The sequence below is a fragment of the Balaenoptera acutorostrata genome, chromosome 3 (genome assembly GCF_949987535.1).
Source record: "Balaenoptera acutorostrata chromosome 3, mBalAcu1.1, whole genome shotgun sequence".
Classification (NCBI taxonomy): Eukaryota; Metazoa; Chordata; class Mammalia; order Artiodactyla; family Balaenopteridae; genus Balaenoptera; species Balaenoptera acutorostrata.
Genome location: NC_080066.1, coordinates 146,424,357 through 146,444,353, shown reverse-complemented (window position 1 = coordinate 146,444,353; position 19,997 = coordinate 146,424,357). Strand labels below are relative to the sequence as shown.

The 19,997-nt window shown below is 35.9% G+C and overlaps 1 protein-coding gene across 8 annotated transcripts in view; it reads right to left on the bottom strand.

The window, feature by feature from the left end:
* PALS1 (protein associated with LIN7 1, MAGUK p55 family member) overlaps nucleotides 1–19,997 on the bottom strand; it is a 102,290-nt gene that overhangs the window by 69,005 nt on the left and 13,288 nt on the right. For 3 of the 8 annotated variants that reach the window (XM_007184319.2, XM_057543438.1, XM_057543439.1), the window contains exon 2: nucleotides 2,331–2,408. The exons of the other annotated variants lie outside the window; for them this stretch is intronic. The gene's annotated coding sequence lies outside the window, so the exon portion shown is untranslated. The remainder of the gene's footprint in view (nucleotides 1–2,330; nucleotides 2,409–19,997) is intronic. 8 annotated transcript variants of the gene reach the window in all.

Here is a 19,997-nt window from a genome sequence, read left to right as displayed (position 1 = left end):
CACTTTGTATAAGAGAATACTGGCTAGAAAATTTGACTGGGTCCAACTTATGACAGGTCTTAAATATAAGTCCTTAATCTCAAGGCAGTAAGAAAGCCGTCAAAGATTTAGAAAAAAGGGGTGATCTGAACATAAATTTAGTTGAGCACTTACCCCTGGCTAGGTACTAGGGCTACAGAGACAGGATCCCTGCCCATTAGTTTATCTACCAAAATGTCTCACAGAGATCTAGAAATTAATGTGTCCATAATTAAATTCATATTTCCCTTTAATCCCCTCTATTCTCCTTGATCCTTTTCCTCCATTCTCAATTCTAATCAATGCCACTATATCTACCCAGTTACCCAAGACCGCACAATGTTTAAGAGTACAGGCTCCAGAGAATCAGACTGCCTAGGATCTAATCCTTGCCTATTTTCCTTTTAAGTCTCAGCTCAAATACACCCTCCTCTGGATTTCCATAATTTCCCAAACTGGATATGTGCCTCCTCTGAAATCCCACAATCCCTATCACATCTCTGATCAAACTCGACTACAGCTATTTGTATCTCTGTCTGTCTGCCCCACCAGACTAGAAACGCTTGGAAGTCAGGAACCATGCCGACCCATCTCTGCATCCGTGACACTGCCTAGTAGAAGACCAAGCAAACTGGAGGCTTCAGAATATGAACCCAGGCAGTGTGACTTCATGGCCACTATCTTTGGGTCACTAGGTGGACAGCAATGTCATTAACTAAGATGGAGAATTCAAGAGAAGGAGAATTAGATAGAAGGGGAGATAAATTAAAGGGTATTATGGGTTTAGTTTTAGACACAATTTCAAGGTGATTATACGTCATACAGGTAAATGATCTAATCAGCAGGGATCTGTCTTATTGATCTCTATAGCCCTGATAACTAGTTAAGGGATAAACGCCTAATTAACCATATGAGCAAATTACTCCTGTGTTCAGAACATCTGATGGCTTTCATATTGCCTAGAGAATAGAGTCCAAACTCACAAGGTAAATCCAAACTTTCTAACTGTATCTTTTACTACTTTCCTGTACAAGCCTTCTAAGTTAGCTTCCTCATTTGTGCCTGCCTATCCCATATCTTTCTCTTCCTGCCCAAATGTCTTACGAACTAAGAAATAAGAACTGCTTCTCCTTTCATCTTCTGCTTTCAAGATCTACCACAAATCACTATTCCTTCAAGAAATTTTTCCAGATCACCCCAGTTAAATAATGATCTCACCATACCAACACTCCGAAAGACTTCATAATGCTCACAAGTTAATTCATGAGGTCCATGACAGATTCCTCCAGAATCAAAGAAACATTATGCGGTGTCCCACAGTTTTAGCATTAAAGATCATTATAATTTTTAAACAGGCAAACCATGAATATTCTAGCTCATTTATGTAGTCATCACATAACAATAAACAATGAAAGAGAACCAGTCCAAAGGAATTACTCTGTCACTCTCGGAAAAAAACCCTACAGTCCTTTGTTCGACAATTTGGAGGCTGGTAAATGACTGAACTAGAGAATTACCTCCTTATATGTAAATAAAAGACTGACTTATGCAGATAATATAGTTACAAGCCGCTGGTCCTAAGAGTATTCCTCTCATCTCAATCCTCTAATTATAAATAAATTGTTTTAAAAATGCCTCAAAGGCCCACATTTCCAATCCTAATCAAAGTCCCAGCTTATACCCACCACCCCCAAGGAAAAAAAAAGGAAAGAAAAATTTTAAAAACAAAGCAAAACTCTTTACACATTCCACAAAAGAAGAAAATGAATTTTCAGGCTTGCAGGCCAAAGCTATTTCAATGCTAACTTTGAACTAGTCGGAGAGAAAGGACTCTGCTTATGTGAACTGAATATAGAAGAAGGGGGTAAAAAGAAGCTAAATAAGCTTCAATAAGTACAAATGATTGAGATTGGGGGGCCTGAAATAGCCTGAGGGATATAGGCCCACTGAAAACTCCACACCAAGAAACAAAACCATTTGTGTGAGAGCTGGGAAACATGAACTGTTAGCAGGAAGACCAGTTTCTATATAATCAGTATCCTAACTTTTAGGCAAAGGGAAATGTAAAACATATACTTCATATGCATAAACACAGTCGGTCTACACTAGCATTTAGAGCTCTAGATTTTTTTTTCAATTCATCCTTCCTCCCCTTCTCCCAGGAGTAATGCCCTTTGACCAGCAGCTGGTAAGTCTCATTTTAAGTGATCAGCATTCCTCTGACATTCTAAGAAGTTGCACTATTTGTTTCCATAGAAACAGCTTTGTCAGCTAACACAAAATTCAGGCCAAGAATAGTGAAAAGAACTTACATTATGCAAATTGGAAAGTCCTGGTCTACTATCCTTAGTTCTCTGATTTTTCACAGAACTCAGACTAACTTTCTTACTCTGTAAAACAGAAAAGAGACAATTAATCAAGTGTAAAAGTCTGTAGTGTCTTTTAGAGGGAGGGAATGGGAGAGAAAAGTTAATTCAATATGATATCCAATTCTGTTTGCAGATGACTAGGATTTCTCAGTATAAAGCAATAAAAATGTACACACACCCATCTCTAATGAACATCAATTAAAATCAGTATAAATTACCTGAAGTCAATGATGAGAAAGAGGTAAACATAACTGGTTTAAAAGCTTTTAAAAAAAAGCACAAGACCCTTTTGTAGATTATTTTTAATGACTTTTTTTTTTATCTCTAGGTTAGGCTCAAACAAAAATGCAGTTTTTGGTTTTTTTCTTTGTTTTAACTACAACTTCTGGATCCATTTTAAACCTTATAGTTTCATAAAGCCAAGAAAATGAGAAGTTTAGGATCCAAAAAGATTCAAAAAGAATCTGACAGACAAGAACCACAGTTAATTTAGAGGGGGGAAAGTTGATGCTACATTGAAGACCAAGATAGAAGAGGATCCTGTCCTAATGGGAGATTACATTCTGATAGGGTAAAAGATAATAAAAAGCAAATACACAGTAAGATGAATTCAGAGAAAGAATTATAAAGAAAGCAAAACAGGGTTATACAATAGACAGTGATGTTTGGAAGGGGCAACATTAGATAAGATGGTCAGGGAAGGCCTATTTTAGGAGATGATATTTAAGCTGAGACTTGAATGATAAAAAAAAAAAAAAAGTCAGTTGTGGGAAGATCCAGAAATAAAGGGTTCCGGATTGAGGGAACAGAAAGTACATTTTTACATGGATGTCACCAGAATCTCAATTTCAATATATCCCAAACTGACCTCAACTTCTTCCCTACTATTGTTAATTATAGCACTATTTCCAAGATCTTCCCCAAGCCTTATTATCCAATCAGTTGCAAAAAGATCTGTTGATACCACAAGGTTTTTAGGATCCACTGAAAAAGTGGCAGAATAGCCACCCCAGAATATGCCACTAAAAGATACTGTTAAGAAAATGAAAAGGCAAGCTATAAAAAGGGAGAAATATTTGCAAAATACTTATATTCACTATAAATACTCTTACAACTCAATAAGTCAAATAATACAATTGTTAAAAAGAGGCAAGAAATTTGGCCACCAAAGATATACAAATGGCAAAAAATAAACATTTGGAAAGATATTCAACACCATTAATCATTAGGAAAGATGCTAATTAAAACCACAATGAGATACCAGCATAAGGATAGACAGAAATCTATGGAATAGAATTAAGAGACCAGAAATAAACTCTAACATTTACAGGCAATTGATTATCAACAAGGGTGCCAAGACAATTAAATGGGAAAAAAAGTCTCTTAAATGGTGCCAGGACAACTAGATATCCAGACATCCACATGCAAAAGAATTAAGTTGCACTCTTACCGCACACCATATACAAAAATTAACTCAAAATGAATCAAAAACACACATGTAAGAATTCTATAAAACTCTTAGAAGAAAACATAGGCATAAATCTTCATGACCTTTGATTACGCAATGGTTTCTTAAGACAGGACATCAAAAGCACAAGCAACAAAAGGAAAACAGATAAATTAGACATGATCAAAACTTAAAACCTTGTGCTTCAAAGGACACCATCAAGAAAGTGAAGAGGCAATGCACACAATGGGAGAAAATGTTTGCAAATCATTTATCTGATGGGGGACTTGTGTGTAGAATATGTAACAAACGCTTACAACTCTATAATAAAAAGACAAATAGTCTGATTTTAAAGTGGGAAGAGGACCTGAATAGACAGTTCTCCAAAGAAAATAAACAAATGGCTTTATTAAATAGGTGCATAAAAAGATATTCAACATTATTAGCCATCAGAGAAAAACAAATCAAAACCATGAGACACCACAACACCCACTAGGATGGCTAGAATCAAAAAGACAAGTGCTGATAAGGATACGGAGAAACTGAAACTCTCATACACTTCTGTTGGGAATGTCAAATGGTGCAGCCACACTGGAAAATAGTCTGGCAATTCCTCAAAAGGCTAAACACAGAGCAATTCCACTCCTAGGTATACAACCAAGAGAAATGAAATATATGTCCAAACAAAAACCTTGTACAAAAATGTTTACAGCAGCATTATTAATACCAAAAGTGGGGAAAAAAAATCCAAATGTCCATCAACCGATAAATAAAATGTTGTATATCCAAAATGAAATATTATTGGGCAATAAAAAGAAAATACCGATACATGCTACAACATTGACGAACTTTAAAAACAGAATTGAAAGAAGCCAGTCACAAAGGACCACACACTGTATAATTCCAGTTATGAAATATCCAGAATAGGCAAATCTAGAGAGACAGAAAGTAAATTAGTGATTGCCTAGAGCTGGTGGGGTGGGGGGATTATTGCTAAGGGGGGTACACGTTTCTTTTGAGGGGTGATGAAAAGACTCTAAAATTGATTGTGGTAATGGTCGCACAGTTCTGAATATACTAAAAGTTACTGAATTGTACACTTGAAATGGATGAATTGTACATGGTATGTGAATTATAACTCAATAAGGCTGTTAAAAAACACAATGAAGGGCTTCCTTGGTGGCGCAGTGGTTGAGAATCTGCCTGCCAATGCAGGGGACACGGGTTCGAGCCCTGGTCTAGGAAGATCCCACATGCCGCGGAGCAACTAGGCCCGTGAGCCACAGCTACTGAGCCTGCGCGTCTGGAGCCTGTGCTCCGCAACAAGAGAGGCCGCAATAGTGAGAGGCCCACGCACCGCGATGAAGAGCGGCCTCCGCTTGCCGCAACTAGAGAAAGCCCTGGCACAGAAACGGAGACCCAACACAGCCAAAAATAAATAAATAAATAAATAAAAATAAAGGAATTCTTTTAAAAAAACAAAAAAACAAAAAAAAACCACAATGAAATACCATTACAAACACAGTAAAATGGCTAAAATTTAAAAGACTGACAATACTAAGCTTTGGAGAGGATGTGGAGAAACTGAAACCCTAATACGGGTGAGAACATGAAATGGTAGTCAGTTTGACAGTTTCTTAAAAAGTTAAACATACACTTATGATATAACCCACTGATTCCATATGAGAAATAAATACATATTTTTATTTGTAAAAAAACACAAAGATTTATATGGAATATTCATAGAAGCATTATTAATAATGATAGCTTAAAATTGGACACTATCCAAATGTCCTTCAGCTGGTGAATGGATAAATAAAAAAACGGAATACTATTCAGTAATAAAAAAAAACGAACTACTGATATATGCAACAACATGGGTGGCCTCAAAAACATAATGCCAGACACAGGAGTACATACTGTATGATTTCCATTTGTATGAAATTTCTAGGAAAGGCAAAATTAGTGCTGTTAGAGAAAGCAGTTTGGTGGTTTCCTGGAGCTGGGGATGGGAGCAGAAACTAGCTACAAAAGGAGACAAGGGAATTTTTTTACAGTATGGAAGTGTAATGAAACTAGATTTCAGTGATATCTACACGATATAAATTTAATGAAACTCAAACTGTACCTGTAAAACATGTGAATTTTATGGAATGTAAATTATACCTCGAGAAAGTTGTTTTCAAAATTCATCAAATTGAACACTTAAAATCACTGAATTTTAATGTAAGTTACACCTATTGAGCTGATTTTAAATTACACATTTAAAATTGCATCTTATTACATGTAAATTATATCTCAACAAAACCAATTTTAAAAAAAGACCAAGTCGTATACTGACATCACATACAAAAAAGACCTATTTACTCAATAAACGTTTAACTCAAAGCAAAAACTTTAGTTTCCAACAATGAACGCCCCACACATCATCTTCACAGAGAAGAAATTTAGCTATATCTAAAACTAAGTAAATACAAGTCAAAACTCAAATAGAGGGCTTCCCTGGTGGCGCAGTGGTTAAGAATCTGCCTGCCAATGCAGGGGACACGGGTTCGAGCCCTGGTCTGGGAAGATCCCACATGCCGCGGAGCAACTAAGCCAGTGAGCCACAATTACTGAGCGAGCCTGCGCGTCTGGAGCCTGTGCTACGCAACGGGAGAGGCCGCGACAGCGAGAGGCCCGCGCACCGCGATGAAGAGTGGCCCCACTCACCACAGTTGGAGAAAGCCCTCGCACAGAAACGAAGACCCAACACAGCCATAAATAAATAAATAAATTTATAAAAAAAACTCAAATAGAGTTGACCCTTGAACGACACGGGTATAGGGACGCCAACCCTCTGTGCAGTGGAAAATGTATAACCTACAGGCAGTTCTCCGTATAGGTGATTCCTGCATATCCACAGTTCTGCATTCATGGATTCAACCAACCATGAATCCAACCAACCATGAATCCTGTAATACTATAGTATTTACTACTGAAAAAAATCCACCTGTATGTGGACCTGCACAGTTCAAACCCATGTTGTTCAAGCGTCAACTGTATTTGGGCTAGTCATGAAAAGTACTAGCTCAGAAATTACTAGTGACAACAATTTAAGCAAAAACATATAAACTCACCAAAGATTTAATTGAAAATGTAGTTTTTTCAATTATTCCTTATGGCGAACTAAACATTTTTAAAATAAAAAATAATATATTTGAAGTAAACTGAATTCAATAGGTAACAATGTAAATTTTTTTAAGCTGCAAAACAGATTTATACAACTGACAAACCAAGCCCCTTAACTTAAGAAAAAGACCAAATGCAAATGTCCTGGGTTTATTTTTTAATGGAACATTCTGACAAGTCCTATAATAATGGCATTTCTAAAATTCTACTTAGTTTATGGTTTAGGTTTCAGATAAACGTACCTTTATTTATCATCCAGATAACTGCATTCCAAAGAAGCCACTGCTGTCCTCACAGCTTTAAAACTATTGATATATTTAGAACGTACTATTGTCAGATAAATTTGTATAGAATGGAAGCAAAATTCCTTCATTTGAAAAAATCCTCAAAGTAGAAATCAAATGAGTAAATATTTCAAAGGGAAGTAGGGGTAACATATAACTTAAAGCCACATAAGTCATCTGCTCTCACAGACAAAAAAAAAGAATGGTATGATTCCTGCTCAATGTAACTGGATATCAATAAGGCAATGTCAATAGCTTAGAAGACACATCTTTCTCAGAGGAAAACTTTCAGAGACTTAGCAGCTTTGAACATAACTGGCAAAAGTTGTATATAAAACATATCTGCAACAGAAAGATTTAATTTTCAAGTTCCTATTCTCACCCTGTAATTTTAGGCTATACGATTGCCTTGAGACAAAAATAAAAATAAGACAACATGGAAAAAATGGCTGGAAAAATAATGCTGCATTTATCATTTGTTAAACATCTATATCCTAAAATATTCATTTACTAAAGTTTATCAAACATTTATTTATAAATATCACCTTGACTCTTTTTAAAACATTTTTGAATTACAGTGGCTCTCCATCAAGGGTGATTTTGCCTTCCACCTGTCCCCACCAGGAGAATTTTGACAATGTCTAGACATATTTTTTATTGTCAGGACTGGGTTGAGGGGTGCTACTGGCATCTACTTAGCAGAGGCCAGAAATGTTGCTAAACATGCACAGGATAGTGTCCCCACCCCCAAAGAATTATCCAGTCCAAAATATGTCAGTAATGCCAAAGTTGAGAGACCCTGAGTTAAACCAAGCAATCACTAACCCAAAATTGAGGCATTCACTCATTCAGTAATTTTCAATAAGCTTCTCACACTTCCAAGACAAAACTTTAAACAGTCAAACTCCCTTGCTAATAACCACTTAGATTATTTTCACTGATTGTTAGATTATTTTCACTGATTGTGTTTCAACTCTTTTTCAAGTACAGTACTGTTGGTTTCCAAATAAACTGAGGCTGAGAGATGCTTAAATATCATCTAGTGTTTTTCAAAATGTTCAGGAAAGGATTTATTTCAAGAGTCATCTTGGCAGTGGATGGAAAGAGCAGAAGCTCATTTTTGTCATTCTTTTTAAGGTTCAAGGAATAAAAGTTCTGCTAACTTAAATGTTTAAATAATAAAACCTTTAATCTCATGAATTACTCTTACTTTACAAATCATAAAGTAAGGTCCAGAAAAATTTAAGTCACTTGACAAAGTGGCAGAGCTCAATAAATCTAGAAATTCAACAAGGTAACGATCGCCAACAGAATAGCAACAGAGTAAATGGAATAAAAATGGAATAAAAACTATTGCCAAATAAATTGCCCTGTATTGCATACCAGAACCTGAGTGGGAAAGCAAATACAATTTCAATAACATATTCCAGCATATGATACACTCCCCCCGACCCCACACCGGCATCAAATGATTACCATCTGGCCAGAGACTAAACATGCATATAAAATGATATTTACATTAAGAGTGGCGCAAACAAGACTAAAAAACTGTTTAGACAAAACATTTAATGGTCAAGCTAGTATTATTTACTGATTCTCTCTGTGTCCTGAACATTGGGTTACCAAACTTTATACAGTTAATCCTCAAACAGTTCTACAAGTTTAAGTACTACTGTTATCCCCAATGACAAAAGGGAAGACAGATTTAAAGAAGCAAAGTATTTTGCCCAAAGAGCACCTCAACATAAATATTCAACAGCTGTAACGTGCACTTTTATGTATATGGTTTCAAGTCCTTTGTATCATATAATCCTTACAACATCCTTATGTGGTATTTTACAGAGGACAAAAGTAGAACGATTATTTAAATGGTTTTGAGTAGCAGTGATGGTGATAGCGGTTAGTATTAATGGAAGTAAAAGCAGTAGCACTTCTTGCCAGGCAGGGTGCCAAAACTTTCACATATATTATTCACATTCAATCCTTCCAACTCCTCAAAGTTATCCTCAAGTTTACAGATGTGGAAAACTAGTATGAAGAGGTTAAGTTGCTTCCCAAGGTCATAAATCTAAATGACAGAGCCAAGACTCATACCAAGTCTGTATGACTTCAGAATAGAAGCTCTTCACTCCTGCTATTACTTTTATCTAGTCTTATCCAATACGAAGAGGAAAGAAAGAAAACTTCTATTGATTATTCTCAGTTTAGCGTTTTGAACCTTCCTTCACTTTGTTCATAGAGAGTCTCTCTTTTAACCAATGAACTTCTATGAAAAACATACTTGCAGATCCAAATACCTAATAGCCCCCTCTTGCTTTTTTATGCCTAAAACTTAGCTTTGGCCATAATTATTCCCAGGGACCGATGGGACTACATAATGAACAATCATGCACCATTTTCCTTTACAAATCTGTATAGTATCCTGTTACAGTAGTACCTTGCAATATTAAGAACTGTTGGAGAGGACTTCCCTGGTGGCGCAGTGGCTAAGAATCCGCCTGCCAATGCAGGGGACACAGATTCGATCCCTGGTCTGGGAAGATCGCACATGCCGCGGAGCAACTAAGCCAGTGCGCCACAACTACTGAAGCCCGCGCACCTAGAGCCCGTGCTCCGCAACAAGAGAAGCCACAGCAACGAGAAGCCCATGCACTGCAATGAATAGTAGCTCCCACTCCCCGCAACTAGAGAGAGCCCGTGCGCAGCAATGAAGACCCAACGCAGCCAAAAATAAATATAAATAAAATAAATAAATTAAAAAAAAAACTGTTGGAGGAACAAGAAACCATTTTGTTAACCAGATAATAAGCTCCCTATATATTATGTAATATTCTGCAGTGAAAAGTATTGTTTGTTTTTTTTTTTTCAATTCAGTGGGAAAATTCTCCATTTGCTTATATCAAACACAAAATTGAAGATATGGTGGTCTTTGGAGATATTCAAGACCACACACTCATAGTAGGAATTGGTTAAAAGCCAAACAGTATCAAAGATATCAAATGGTTGGTTACTTGAACCGCCCCATTATCACCTTCAACAACTTGGTAATGAAAGATTAAATGTATCCAAAAGGTTAAGCAAAGCTTCTGAAAAAGGCACTAAGACAAAAGGTAATTTACAACATTTTCAAACTGACTAGAAACGGATTTTTAAACTTGTGGGATAAAATTACTTGCAATATGGCTTTTCAGTAATATTGCTACCAATCAAGGATATATATGGCCTAGTTGGAGAACAAGAACAGTCTCTGATAAGGAACAGAGCCAGTGTAAGAGATAGAAGATAAAGCCAGAACTGACTCTAAATGCAAGCTAAATTGTCTGAATTTTCTCCTGCAAGCAATGGGAGACTATGGGTTTCTGAGTTTTAAAAGAATCAAAAAAAGTTTTTTAGAAAGTTAAATCTTCTCTACACTGTAACCAGAGTTGACTAGGGAAAATGTAAGTAGAGAAGCCAATAGAGACAATGCTTTAATACTTATGCATGGGAGGATAAAGGAAATAGGAGAAGAAAGGAAAAGGGATAATTTCAAACAATGCTGATAACAAAGGATGATTTGACAGGCTTCGGAGACCAGGAACCAAATACAATTCTAAAATACTGAGCATGACAATTGAACCTGGCAGAAATTATGGGACCTTAAAATAGGAAAATTCAGAGAATAAAGTTTCTCTCCCTGGAAGGGAGAGAGCAAGGAGGGGGAGGATTAGAAAGACGATAAATTCCATTTTAGAAGTATTGCATTTCAAGTGGGAATTCTGTCAGGCTGTTAACTGTTAGACAGAGAACCAAAGGCTAGAAATGAAAATTTGTAAGTGATTTCATATTCACATCTTGCATTTGTAAAGCTTTTCAGTTTCCACAGTAATCCAAGCACATTATCTCATTTGATCTCCACAGGTGCCCTGAAAGGTAAGCAGGTCAGATATCCCCATTTTCCAGAAGATATGCAAGGACTACACGTTAAGTCAGAGCTAGAAGTACTAGAATAGGAACTAAAATCCAGATGAGTGAAACTTTATGTGGATCCATAGTGCTAAATTAGCTATATTTCTGTAAGACAATACCATACTGACTATAGGCTTCCTTTCAAAAATCACATAATTACATCATTCTTTTACCTTTACAATATGATTATAGAAAATTCATCTTTTCTCCTCAACTGAGTGCTTCATAAAATGAAGTTTAATCTGGTAATTAATTTCACTGTTACATGTGTTAAGAGACTACAAAGTTACTATAGTGCCAGATTGCGGCAGCATAACATCTATTGCTCAGTTTCTAAATACTCAGTCAAGCAGAAGTAGGCAAGTGGAGAAATAGTAGAAAATGCAAGTGAATTTTCCAACCTATTTGAAAAGTGAAACTAAGCTACCAACATCCCAACTTCTCAGTAACATTTTAAAAATGTTATTCTCTACTCTGGATTGTTCCAATTTCAGTATGTCCTGCCACAGTGAGCCAAATGTCCTGTCTTGACAACTGTTTTGATAATAAAAGATTAATGTATAGCTTGAAAAATGAATACCATAAAAATACAATAGACCAGATCCTGTTAGATAAATTAGCTATCCCCTTGGGGTCAAATTTAAGTACTGAATATTATAACCTTAATACACCTAAATATGTTAATAACTAATTATACCAACTCCCATCAATTCTCCTTCCATAATATCTCACATATACCTCCTTCAGCTTCTCTCTTCTCATACTACTACCTTAAATCATATACACATTCTTTCTTTCATGGGTTTTTCTATGAATTTCTTGATAGTCACCCCCAACTCAGTGTCTCTAGCTGACAATCATTTTACATTTTACAGAGTACTGCCAGATTAACTTTCCTGAAGCACACGTACAATCATGACAGTATCCCTTTTCAAAAGTTCCTGTTGCCTTTCCCCTGTCTTAAGCTACTGTTTACCAAGGGTTTACTAGGTACCATTCATTCACTGAGCTAAGCACCTCGTATGAAATATCGCATTTAACCCTCACAACCATCTCCTTGCTCAATTTTGTAATTAGCAAAGATAAGTAACTTGTCCATTGTCAAAAGCTAAATGGCATAGCTGGGCATGAAACTGAAGTCTGTTTGACTCTGGCACTTAACAACTACTCTGTAGACACATTTCAAATTTCTTAGCCTGGAATATGGCTCCCCTTGACTTTGTCCAGAATACTTTTCCCACTTTATTTCTCCCTCCTCTATTTTCCATATCAAACTAAAGGTGACCCTTGAACAACACGGCTTTGAATTGCACAGATCCACTTATATGCAGATTTTTTTCAGCAGTAAATGCTACAGTATAACACGATCTGAGGTTGGTTGAAGCCACAGATATGGAGGGCAGACTATAAATTATACTCAGATTTTTGACTGGGCAGAGGGGTTACCCCTAAGCCCTGAGTTGTTCAAGGGTCAGCTGTACTTGCCATTTCCAGTACAAGCCCTGTAATTTCTTTCCTCCGCAACTTTGACTTATTCTTCCTCATACCTGGGGAAAAAGTCCTTTATGTTCAATTCTTTATCTGTTAAAATTTTCCTCTTCCATTAAATGTCTTATGAAATCTTCCTTAATTCTGCCTGTTCCCATCCACAACCAACCCTACCCTTCTAGGGTACTTAATCTATGCCTCTGCTGTAGCATTTATTTATACATTTCCCTCTGCCCATAAGTTATATTTCACTTTTTAGTTAAGTCACTAATATATCCCCATACTCTCTGGTAGATGATTCAATTTACTTTTTAATGTACATACTCAAGCAAATCAGGTACCCTATTGGTTTCTTTCTTTTTTTTTCTTTCTTTTTTTTTTAGACATCCTTTCTGGAGCCCTCCATTCTCCAGTTCTAAACTGGCTATTTTCTTTCTGCCCAGATCCACTCACCATCCTTCTCCATCAGCTCCACATCCAAAAAGGCTGACCTCTACAGACTGTATTACCCATGTTCTCTTGTCCTCTGGCTTCCCATGGGTTCAGCCAGGGAGAAGTACCCATTGGAAAGGAGGAGAGAGTGGTTGGGTTCTTCAGCCCCCTCACTTCCTCCTGTAGTTTGGTAGGCAGTATGTTCTTCTAAGGCCACAGTTCTCATCCAGTGGCCCCTCTCCTACAGCAGGAGCTCTTGTAAATGCCAATAACTACTTCCACCTTTGCCCTTTTAGGCCCAGGCTTAGCTGGCTGCTTGCTATTGCTAACCCTGGGTGCTTCACCATCCTTGTTAGCTCCCTTAACCCAACCCACACCTTTGTGAACGGTCCATTGATTAAACTGTCTTCCATTACTCAGGCTGATTTTGCCATCTGTTTTCTGCATGGAATCTGACAAAAACATGCTCCAGTCTGAATTTATTCTCTAAGTCATCTTCATTTGTTCATCCTTACCCTGATAAATTCTCCTCACCTCTTTCCTCTTTATTGACACCCTTCTTTTTGAGAGACCTTCAATAGTTTCCTCAGAAAGGGTACACAAGGTAAATTTGTTAAGACCATGATTTACTTGGTACTAGAGCAGATCACATCCTCTTTGAGTTATTCTTTTGCATCCTTGCCCCCTACCTTAATTCCTCACAGCTGCTCATGACTTCTGGCTCTGCCTTTTTGTTGTTCTCTGCAAGGAAACATTTATAGTGAGAATGGCCCTTTTCTTCCAATTAAGGTAGGAAGAAAAAAAAAGTAGCATAAATATGTAAAAATATTCACTTTGGTATACGGTTTTTGTGTGTCTGTGTGAGTGACCAATCATGTCCAGTGTTGGAAACAATATAGGAAAACAGACATTATGTACTGTTGACTCTTACATAAATCAGTACAATGTTATACAGGACAATTTTGCAACTATATGCCAAAAATTTTAAATAAACCTTCACTATCAATTCCTTTTCTAGAAATTTATCCTATAAAGTATGTTTGGAAAAATTGGGGTATGTTACTCTACTTTTTCAACTGTAAATTTTAAAAACTCTAAATACAGATCAAGTATTTCCAATGAAAGTTTATCATTCTAATTGAGATGTGCCATCAGTATAAAATACACACTAGATTTTGAAGACTCAGTGTGGGGAAAAGAATGTAAAACATCTCATTATTTTTTGTATTTAATACATGTAGAGATGGTAATTTTTTTAGACATTGTGTTAAATAGAATATACTATTAAGGGAGTCCCCTGGTGGTCTAATGGTTAGGATTTCAGGCTTTCACTGCTATGGCCTGGGCTCAATCCCTGGTCAGGAAACTGAAATCCTGCAAGCCACGCAGCGCAGCTTAAAAAAAAAAAAAAAAAGAAAAGGAATGTCACCCGTTTCTTTCAAAATTTTTTAATGTGGTTACTAGAGCATGAAGCCCTATATCAACTAACATGGAACAAAGGCAAGTGAATAAATTAGGTTTCCAAATGGTGCTTATATATCATCCCATTTTTATAAATGACATAAAAATACATTTATAAAGTTATTAACAAAAAATCTGGAAGAATATATGCAATACTGTTTTCACTTACTATCTCTGAAAAGTAAGGATAACAGACCTCTCAGGTCTGTCTTCTGTACAATTTGGATATCTTACAAAATATTGACAAAAAAAAGTGTTACTTTCATAATTTGGGAGAAAAAACACACAGATAATACTTTTTTGAAAGAAAAAAAAGTAGAAACTTTTAAAATTACAACTACCTTCTTAAAGTACATAAAAATTAGCAGAAGCAACAAAGTCCTTTCAAGAGTTCTAGAACCATCAGGCAAAGAAAAGGAATCAAAATATTATCCCCAAGGCCCTAAACAATTTTATAAACAATGCAACAATAAGTAAGAATTTCTAAATAAGGCACTTAAGCAATCCTTAGGATCATGACTCTTTGGAAGTCAGGATTTCCTCTGCCACACAAAAATGCATACATTACATCTTTAATTTAAAAATGAGAGGAAACCAACTTACCAATGGAATAAGGACATTAGTTTTAAGAAAAATTCTAAAAGGGACCACTAATACTTTACAATATAGTAAGTCAAGTTCATCTTTCATCATATTAATAATGCATAATCACAAACTCAAAGAATCCTAATTACCAAACACATGGCTATTGTTTTGCCTTCTAGATGCCTATTTCTATGCCTATTTTATATAGATTTTCTCCTTCCCCTTTAATCTTAGGTGTCAATCCTTTAGTCAATTACTTTCCCTGAAACACATGTGTCACAAGTTGCAGGTCTCTAAAAATACATTGTAAGAGATACTAAATTTTGACCTCAAGTGATGTATAGCTTACTAGAGAACAAAAAATATACTCCAAACATCAGCAAATTAGTAGATGATAACCTCTACCTAGATGGCTTATTGGTATACAATTCAACAACTGGCCATTAAAAAAAAAAAAAAAAAGAATTTGCCTTGTCATTGAAGAAATACCATTTCAGAATTATTAGAACAAGAACATTAAGCAAAATTAATAATCAACAGAGAATATTTTCAGAACCAGAAGTAGAGTCGTATCATCAAAACAGGAAAGGAGAATTTGAGAATGAAGAAGACTGATGAGGATAAAAATGTCACCAAGTTTAGAATCCACTGAGCTTTCAGTACTATAGAATTGTTGACTGATGTCTGGGTATGAGTAATGATCTGATTTTGACCAGTCTTAGAAGGCAGGAAAACATAAAGGGGATATTATGCAACAAGAAATAAGAACAAAAGGTCAATCTTAAAGATTACTGTACAGAAATACTATAGTCATGAAGGGTTACTAAACTACACATTCGTGCAACAATGTAAGTACCCATTTGGTACAAAAACATGGGATAGTCATTGGCAAAAAAAGACCGCTAAGGCAGTCTTTATCCTTAAGGAACTTAAATTCTAGTATGGAAAACAGGTAAGTATACAAGCAAACAAACAAAACCCCTATAGAACTGCAATGGTATTTGATAAGTGCTATACTACAACTGCAAAAATGCTATAGGAATTACCTGTAGAGGAAGAGCATTCTAAGAAAACTTGTATAAATGGGAAAGAATATAAGACCCAAGACAAATATGAAAGGCTTCCATTACACAAAAAGAAAAAAAATAAAAAAAAACACTAATGCAAGCACACTGACATGAGTAAAATTAAACAAATGCTTTCTAAACATAAAATTTTAAATCTCCCTAATGAAACTCAAACTCTACAAACTTTTACTTTTTAAGCCTATTTTAAACATGTGTAGTAAAAATGACCTAGTAAAAATTACCCTAGAGTAATGCTTGAGAGTCAATAAGAGAAACTGATAAAGCTGAGTAGAACTTGATCTCACTACATACATAAGCTGTTTATAAATAAAGCAACAAATTGTTTTCCCCCATTGACTTTCACTATTATTTCAGAGATGAAAAAAGCTCTACCTCAAGACAATTATAATTATTCATCACTGACTCAGTCTATGACAACCAATTCACACAATTCCTATAAAACTGCTTAATCAAATTATTGATAATCATACAATCTATTCAAAATATATTTATTAAAACATAATGCAGTTCATTGTTCTTCCATGTAAACATCATAAACCAGTTTTGTATTCTTCCTATCTCTTATCTATGGATAAGCATTTATGAAGTGCTTAATATACACCAAGTAGTATGCTAATCATTCTTTTTCTTAACTTTTATTTTTTTATACAGCAGGTTCTTATTAGTTACCCATCTTATACATATTAGTGTATATATGTCAATCCCAATCTCCCAATTCATCACACCACCACCACGCTCCCACGCCACTTTCCCCCCTTGGTGTCCATACATTTGTTCTCTACATCTCTGTCTCTATTTCTGCCCTGCAAACCAGTTCATCTGTGCCATTTTTCTAGGTTCCATATATATGCGTTAATATACGATATTTGTTTTTCTCTGACTTACTTCACTCTGTATGACAGTCTCTAGATCCATCCACATCTCTACAAATGACCCAATTTTGTTCATTTTTATGGCTGAGTAATATTCCATTGTATATATGTACCACATCTTCTTTATCCATTCATCTGTCGATGGGCATTTAGGTTGCTTCCATGACCTGGCTATTGTAAATACTGCTGCAGTGAACATTGGGGTGCATGTGTCTTCTTGAATTATGGTTTTCTCTGGGTATATGCCCAGTAGTGGGATTGCTGGGTCATATGGTAATTCTATTTTTAGTTTTTTAAGGAACCTCCATACTGTTCTCCATAGTGGATGTATCAATTCACATTCCCACCAACACTGCAAGAGGGTTCCCTTTTCTCCACACCCTCTCCAGCATTTGTTGTTTGTAGATTTTCTGATGATGCCCATTCTAACTGGTGTGAGGTGATATCTCATTGTAGTTTTGATTTGCATTTCTCTAATAATTAGTGATGTTGAGCAGCTTTTCATGTGCTTCTTGGCCATCTGTATGTCTTCTTTGGAGAAATGTCTATTTAGGTCTTCTGCCCATTTTTGGATTGGGTTGTTTGTTTTTTTAATATTGAGCTGCATGAGCTGTTTATATATTTTGGAGATTAATCCTTTGTCTGTTGATTGGTTTGCAAATATTTTCTCCTATTCTGAGGGTTGTCTTTTTGTTTTGTTTATGGTTTCCTTTGCTGTGCAAAAGCTTTTAAGTTTCATAAGGTCCCATTACTTTATTTTTGTTTTTATTTCCATCACTCTAGGAAGTGGATCAAAAAAGATCTTGCTGTGATTTACGTCACAGTGTTCTTCCTATGTTTTCCTCTAAGAGTTTTATAGGGTCCACTCTTACATTAAGATTTCTAATCCATTTTGAGTTTATTTTTGTGTATGCTGTTAGGGAGTGTTCTAACTCCATTCTTTTACATGTAGCTGTCCAGTTTTCCCAGCACCACTTATTGAAGAGACTGTCTTTTCTCCACTGAACATCCTTGCCTCCTTTATCATAGATTAGTTGACCATAGGTGCATGGATTTGTCTCTGGCTTTCTATTCTGTTCCATTGATCAATATTTCTGTTTTTGTGCCAGTACCATACTGTCTTGATTACTGTAGCTTTGTAGTATAGTCTGAAGTCCGGGACCCTGATTCGTCCAGTTCCATTTTCTTCCCTCAAGACTGCTTTGGCTATTCAGGGTCTTTTGTGTATGCATACAAATTTTAAGATTTTTTTGCTCTAGTTCTGTAAAAAAATGCCATTGGTAATTTGATAGGGATTGCATTGAATCTGTAGATTGCTTTGGGTAGTATAGTCATTTTCACAAAATTGATTCTTCCAATCCAAGAACATGGTTTATCTCTCCATCTGTTTGTATCATCTTTAACTTCTTTCATCAGTGTCTTATAGTTTTCCGCATACAGGTCTTTTGTCTTCCTAGGTAGGTTTATTCCTAGGTATTTTATTCTTTCTGTTGCAGTGGTAAATGGGAGTGTTTCCTTAATTTCTCTTTCAGATTTTTCATCATTCGTGTATAGGAATGCAAGAGATTTCTGCACATTAATTTTGTATCCTGCAACTTTACCAAATTCATTGATTAGCTCTAGTAGTTTTCTGGCGGCATCTTTAGTATTCTCTATGTATAGTATCATGTCATCTGCAAACAGTGACAGTTTTACTTCTTCTTTTCCGATTTGTATTCCTTTTCTTTTTCTTCTCTGATGGCCGTGGCTAGGACTTCCAAAACTATGTTGAATAATAGTGGCGAGAGTAGACATCCTTGTCTTGTTCCTGATCTTAGAGGAAATGCTTTCAGTTTTTCACCATTGAGAATGATGTTTGCTGTGGGTTTGTTGTATATGGCCTTTATTAAGTTGAGGTAGGATCCCTCTATGCCAACTTTCTGGAGAGTCTGTATCATAAATGGGTGTTGAATTTTGTCAAAAGCTTTTTCTGCATCCATTGAGATGATCATACAGATTTTTTTCTTCAATTTAATACAGTGTTATCACATTGATTGATTTGCATATACTGAAGAATCCTTGCATCCCTGGGATAAATCCCACTTGATCGTGGTGTATGATCCTTTTAATGTGTTGTTGGATTCTGTTTGCTAGTATTTTATTAAGGATTTCTGCATCTGTATTCATCAGTGATATTGGTCTGTAATTTTGTTTTTTTGTAGTATCTTTGTCTGGTTTTGGTATCAGGGTGATGGTGGCCTCATAGGATTAGTTTGGGAGTGTTCCTTCCTCTGCAATTTTTTGGAAGAGTTTGAGAAGGATGGGTGTTAGCTCCTCTCTAAATGTTTGATAGAATTCACCTGTGAAGCCATCTGGTCCTGGACTTTTGTTTGTTGGAAGGTTTTTAATCACAGTTTCAATTTCATTACTTGTGATTGGTCTGTTCATATTTTCTATTTCTTCCTGGTTCAGTCTTGGAAGTTTACACTTTTCTAAGAATCTGTCCATTTTTTCCAGATTGTCCATTTTATTGGCATAAAGTTGCTTGCAGTAGTCTCCTAGGATGCTTTGTATTACTGTGGTGTGTGTTGTAACGTCTCCTTTTTCATTTCTAATTTTACTGATTTGAGTTCTCTCCTTCTTTTTCTTGATGAGTCTGGCTAAATATTTATGAATTTTGTTTATCTTCTCAAAGAACCAGCTTTTAGTTTTACTGATCTTTGCTACCGATTAGTTTCTAATTCATTTACTTATGCTCTGATCTTTATGATTTCTTTCCTTCTACTAACTTTGGGTTTTGTTTGTTCTTCTTTCTCTAGTTCCTTTAGGTGTAAGGTTAGATTGTTTATTTGACA